Consider the following 6,515-nt stretch of genomic DNA (forward strand, 5'->3'; position numbering starts at 1 on the left):
CCCTGTTCTTGAGTGATTGGTGAAGCCATCTTGTCCCAAACCCTAACCCTAGAGTGTTATATGCTTAGATCTCTTTTGATTCACGTAAAGTTTGCCACTTTACGTGATGGATGGGTTGTATAAGGGTAGATCCATGTTTTGGATCATCTGCATGGCCTGGAAAGCTTCTGTATGGATTAAGATCTAGGGGTACCCGGCGAAGTCACAAGGGTGTACTCGGCGAGTTGCATGAAGGTGGGCAGGAACTCGACGAGTTGGAAGAACAACTCGGCGATTTGGTTGAAGATAGCCTTGGACTCGGCGAGTTTGGTCTTGAGGTCCTAGCCTTTTCTGGTTATGCATGGTATATGTGGTTGGTATTTTGGGGGTATCTCACTAAGCTTTCGGGCTTACAGTTGTGGTTTAATGTTTTTCAGGTACATCAGGAGACCGTGGCAAGGCGAAAGTGTGATCGTACCGCTCCTCATGTTATGTTTTGCGATATGGTTATGGGAAGACTCTGATAATAATTGTATTGAAAACCTTTCTGTAATAATTTAACGAAACTGTGTTGTTTTTGAAATGTTTAAATTGGCTTGAATTTTTAGAGTGTTACAAGTTGGTATCAGAGCCTTGGTTTGAGTGAATTGGAGGAACATTCGTGTGAATCCAGTCTCTAATCAAGGAGAGTTTTCAAAAGAGAATTTAAAATGGTTTTCAAAATGAGTAAAAGAGGATGCGGAGGTACGGTCAGCCGGAGCCAGTAAGTAGCCCCAAAATACCATGCAAATTATTTGTTTATGTGTTATGATAGAACACCATGCTAGTACTAGGCTAGGGATCTCCAGGAATTACATGATAGTATGGCCTGATTTGTGATGCCTGCTAGCCTAGGGTTTCTTTATGTATGAGATTTACAATGATTCCTCTAGGAGTGAGGGTTGAGTGCTTGGTATGTCCGTTCTTCTCTTTGGTGTTGTGGTGATACTTGGTAGGAATATGGGTAGGTGTGGAAGGTAGTATGGGCCCGTACTACTGAAAGCACAGGACCAATACGCGTACCAAGGAAGTCACAACCCCTAGGGCGGTGTTGAGAGTCAGTTCCCGGGTTAGTAGGAGGTATCTGATGTTTGTAGTGTTTTTCAGTATGGTGGTTACGAGGCATGCTAGGAGAGGATCCGGATGAAGATCGGGAGCAGGAGAGGGCGATCAGGGTGGGTCAACACCACCCGAAGGTATTGGTCAGATGAGCACATATGAGTTGGATGCCAGGATTCGAGAGATCCTGCATGATGAGGTTGTTGCTGCATTCCGGGCTCAGTTACCGGAGATGTTCGGATCGATCAAGACCGCCATGGTTGAGTATTTTGATGAGCGTTATGCAGCTCTTGCAGAGACGGCTGCTGCGGCAGCTACAACGGCTGTAGCAACGGCAGGGGGAGGAGCCGGTAGAGGTTTTCAGTATCGGGACTTCGATAATACGAAGCGCCCTACCTTCGATGGAGTTCAAGACCCGATTGTTGCTATGAGATGGTTGTCAGACGTGGAGGGGTGTTTCTTTACGTGTTCATGCCCTGCTGATCAGAGGGTGAGGTGTGCTCTGAACCTTTTGAGGCTCGGGGTGAAGGATTGGTGGAGGTTGACCACATGATCATATTCTGATGCGCCGCAAGCTGCAATTTCTTGGGATCAGTTCAGAGAGATGTTCAGTACTCGCTATGTTCCGCGAGTTGAGAGGGAGAGATTAACCCAGGAGTTCCTGGAGCTGAAGCAGGATTCCGAGTCGGTGACGGAGATCACCAGGATGTTCACTGAGAGGGCGATGTTTTGCCCTGAGTTTGCTTCTGAGCAGGCCCAGATGTCCCGATATCTGAGTATGCTGAAGAGGGATATCAGATAGTTTGTGTCTATGCAAAGGTGCGAGACGTTGTTGGAATTACAGGAAGCCACTAGACGGTGGGAGTTGGAGATCGAGTTGTAGTTTAGAGAACAGAGGCAGACTCCGGTACAGTCGCAGCCAGCGCCGAAACGGTCAAAGACCGTTGATCTCAGTTTGAGTAGTCAGGGCATCCGCACTTGTGGGAAGTGCGGGAAGGGTCACATCAGAGTTTGTAGGACTGGAGGTGCGTGCTGCAAGTGCGGGAGAGAGGGGCATTATGCGAGGGATTTTCGTCAGTTAGCCCCGGTTTAGGATATGAGGATTTGTTACCAGTGCCATCAGGTTGGTCACTTGAGGGCCAACTGTCCACAGCTTACTGTAGGACCGGTGCAGGCTCCAGCATCAGCCACGTTGAGGATTACGGGTGGAGGTCAGGGTGGAGCAGAGCCCCCGAGGACTCAGGGTCGTGCTTTTCAGCTTACAGCAGAGGAGGTCAGGGAAGTGTCGGATGCAGCTGCGGGTATTTTTTTCTTCTTGATATTTGTTTATCTAGTAATTATTATGGGTATTGTATATCTTTTAGTCTCGTGGTGTGATTTTTGGTATTGTATTTGTTGTTCCTTGAGGGTTATGGTATGGTTAAGGGTTTTGGTATTGGGAGTTTCGTTAGTTATCATCCATGGGGATTGTCAGTGGGGAATTAGGTTCCTGGTCTGAATGTCGGGTAGCATATGCGGTTTGAAGAATGGTTAGCTGAAGGTCGGACTTCTTTCAAGTCCGAGATGATCGGTATTGATGTGGGATTTTGTGAAGGATGTCCGTTCTAGTGGGGATCGGTTCGTGTGTAAAGGAATATGCTGTGTAGGGATACTAAGGGAGGTCGGTTATGGCGACTGGTGGTTGATAGTCAGAGCTCTAAGTGGGGAGAATTGGAAAATTCTCCGGAAGGTCGGCAAGCATGAGAGGTTGATTAGCTGCCTGGGATTCAACAGTGGTTCTGTCAGCCGAGCGTAGGCTGGTATGAGCAAGTGTCAGACAGATGGGGCGAGATGCAAACCAAGGGTGATTGATTGTGGAAGGCCTGGGATCGGGCTGGGATTGAGTATGTAGGATGGAGATAGATTTTGGAACCCATATATGGCTAGAACAATATGCATGGGAGGGTTTTCCTGGAGGGATAACGCGGGATGATGAATGCTAGTTGAGCGGTCCGGATAGACTAAAGGCCGGTGGGCGTACCAGTCAGGCCGAAGGCTCGGAGAACGGTCCAGTCAGGCTGAAGGCCCTGGAGAGTGGTCCAGACCTGCTGAAGGTTCTGAGAGTGGTCCAAATGGGCTGAAGGTCTGGTAAGGCGGTCCAGTCATGCTGAAGACTCTGCATGTGTTGATAAATTGGTATGAGGGAATGGAATGAGTATGTCGCGATGTGATAGCATCAGAAGGTCTGGCCCCGGGTATTAATCGTGATTAGTGAAAGATAGTTCATGGACTCGAGAGCCCTTGCGAGTAGATTCAGAGTATGCGGAGTGCAAGGGATAACAATTGTGCTATAAGGGAATGGTGTAGCGTTGGGCGACCACCGTGGCACTTGTCTTAGTGACAAGGCGGCCAAGTGGATTTCCTTGGATAAGGAAAGGGAAAGGAATGTAGCTCCGAGAGGGAATGTAAGTTCACGGAAGTAAAAGAAGTAGTGCGGAGTTATGATTGGGATGTTAAAATTATGGTTATTGCGTAGTGGGTGCGGTGGTGGTATGGAATCACATCCGGGTTGGATGTCTGCTGAGGTCGCGAAAGGAATTCTGCGGGTATAGGGCCAAGAGGCTCGGAAGGGATGCAGGGATGGAATCTTGAATTTCCAGTTTGATTTTGATCAAGGAATTATGTATGTAGTGGAAATTCATCCTGGGGGATCTTTGGAGATGTAGTCAGTGTATCGAGTTTTCCCAACCCGAAGATGCTAGAGCCAGTCCAGCATGGGTATGAGATTACGGAGGAGAACTCATGGGAGTTGCTCTGAGACTAAGGGATGTGTCATCCTGTCAGCATGGAGTGGATAAAGTTGGACTCAGATCGGGATTCCGGTGGTTCAGCGTTATTCTAGCTCGTATGAGCCAAGTGATTATTGTGATTTGGAGCGAGTGAAGTATCATGGAGTGGTACTCGGTTGCTAAGTGTGGTTATCGGAGGATGAGTCCAGTGGTCGGCTTGAAGCAGTGGTCAGGACACCGCAAGAAGGAAAGTTGGGTATTGGGTTTCGATGGTTGTGTTTGATGAACCTGGTCTAGTTAATGCCAGGAGGTGCATTGTGAGAGTAGTTCTGGAATTGTGTTGCTGCAAGCTTCGAGGACGAAGCCTAATTTAAGTGGGGGAGAATTGTAACATCCCGAGTTCAGGAGTGCAAGTTCAGGGTTCAAAGTGTAAATGTGGAAGAGCAACTCGGCGAGTCCATGGTTAGACTCGACGAGTTGAGTCGCGTTCAGGTCGAGTAATAAGTGACCAACTCGGCGAGTCTCATGGGTGGACTCGGCGGGTTGGTGCTGTATGGAGAAAACCCTAATCCCAGGGGTTGAGCCCTATATAATGAACATAATACCCTCTCCCTAGCCTCTTTACCCTCTCTTGAAGTCCAGAAAATCCTAATGCGCGTTGTGAGTAATTTGAGAGCATTTGAACCTTGGAGAAGAGATTTTGGAAGAGATCTTGGAGAGTTAGGAGGCTTGGAGCAAGGGGCTTTGCTAGGATTCAAATTTCTCTTTTGTTGGAGCTTCCTTTTGAGGTATTATTTCGTTGCTTAGGCTGTTATTCATCTAGATTCATCATTTTGGAGTATTTGGAAAGAATAGCTTGTGATATTTCAAGTTTGGAGGTTAGATCTGGGCTTGCTACCTCAGATCTGGAATGGAGAAGGTCTAGAGTGCACTAAAGTTCCTGTTCTTGAGTGATTGGTGAATCCATCTTGTCCCAAACCCTATCCCTAGAGTGTTATATGCTTATATCTCTTTGGATTCACATAAAGTTTTCCACTTTACGTGATGGATGGGTTGTAGAAGGGTAGATCCATGTTTTGGATCATCTGCATGGCCTAGAAAGCTTCTGTATGGATTAAGATCTAGGGGTACCCGACGAGTCACAAGGGTGTACTCGGCGAGTTGCATGAAGGTGGGCAGGAACTCGCCAAGTTGGAAGAACAACTCGGCGATTTGGTTGAAGATAGCCTTGGAATCGGCGAGTATGTTCTTGGACTCGACGAGTCTGGTCTTGAGGTCCTAGCCTTTTCTGGTTAAGCTAAGAATCGGTGAGTCAAGGGATGACTCAGTGAGTTGAGATGGGACTTTTCAGAGTTGAGAGACTCAGCGAGTCAGCGGGCTGACTCGGCGAGTAGGGTCAGTCATGAAGTTTGATTTTGACTGAGGACTTTGACTTTGACCAAGAGTTGACTAGTTGACTTCCAAGGGCATTTTGGTAATTTTTAGTATTTATTGGGTTCAGTCTTTTGGCATTATCAGGGGTGGAGTTCGTGTCGGAGGTTGGAGCAGCGTGGTCTTATCTTTTCAATCAGCAGTTGCAAGGTGAGTTATCCTCACTATATCGATAGGGTCTAAGGTACCAAGGCCGGCCCTTTATCGGATTGTAATCCAGGTATCGTTGTTATGTTGTTGCTTTGCTATGTTTGCATCCTGATAGTTAGGATGGTATATGTTAGAGACCTGGTTAAGGTTGGTATCCTGGTATATAGGATGATGCTATGCTAGTGACCGGTTAGGTCGGTATCCTGTTTAGAGTATGTTATGTTATGTGATCTGCTAGATCGGTTTGATTGGATGTGAATTGTTGTATGATTGTATGTTTATGTGCACATGGTTGTTTGACTGGGGTTGGGTTGAGGCAGGTCCTGCTTTGTGCTGTAGGCCAACATACCCAGGGCGGACCGGTTATTCCGAAGGCCTAGCGAGCGGTCCGGATAGGCTGTAGGCCCCACGAGGGCGGACCAGATGTGCCGAGGCTCAGAGAGTGGACTAGGCCGACTAAAGGCCCGATGCGGGCAGACCAGTCATACTGTAGACTCAAAGAGTGGACCAGGTGGGTTGAAGGCCCGATTCGGGCGGACCAACGACACTGCAAACTTGTGGGATATGGCTAGACTCAGAGGGTGGACTAGGTGGACTGAAGGCCCGTGCGGCGGACCAGTCATACAGTAGACCCGAAGTGCATGGTTGTTCTGTTCGGTTATGAGATGTTATGTGTGGTATATGTGGTTGGTATTTTGGGGGTATCTCACTAAGCTTTCGGGCTTACAGTTGTGGTTTAATGTTTTTCAGGTACTTCAGGAGACCGTGGCAGGGCGAAGGCGTGATCGTACCGCTCCTCATGTTATGTTTTGTTGTATGGTTCTGGGAAGACTCTGATAATAATTGTATTGAAAACCTTTCTGTAATAATTTAACGAAACTGAGTTGTTTTTGAAAAGTTTAAATTGGCTTGAATTTTTAGAGTGTTACAAACAAGATTAAATAGATAATACATCAAGGTTCTTCATCATGTTATCCTAAGCTTGTTGAAAACATGAAGCCAACGTTCCTTTATGTGCCCCTCTTCTATCCCCAACATGTTGAAGGGCCTAATTATCTTTCTAATAAGTTGCAACTTATTTGTTGCTCT

This window comes from Lactuca serriola, chromosome 8, assembly GCF_051521515.1.
Source record: "Lactuca serriola cultivar US96UC23 chromosome 8, Lser_US96UC23_V15, whole genome shotgun sequence".
NCBI classification, from domain to species: Eukaryota; Viridiplantae; Streptophyta; class Magnoliopsida; order Asterales; family Asteraceae; genus Lactuca; species Lactuca serriola.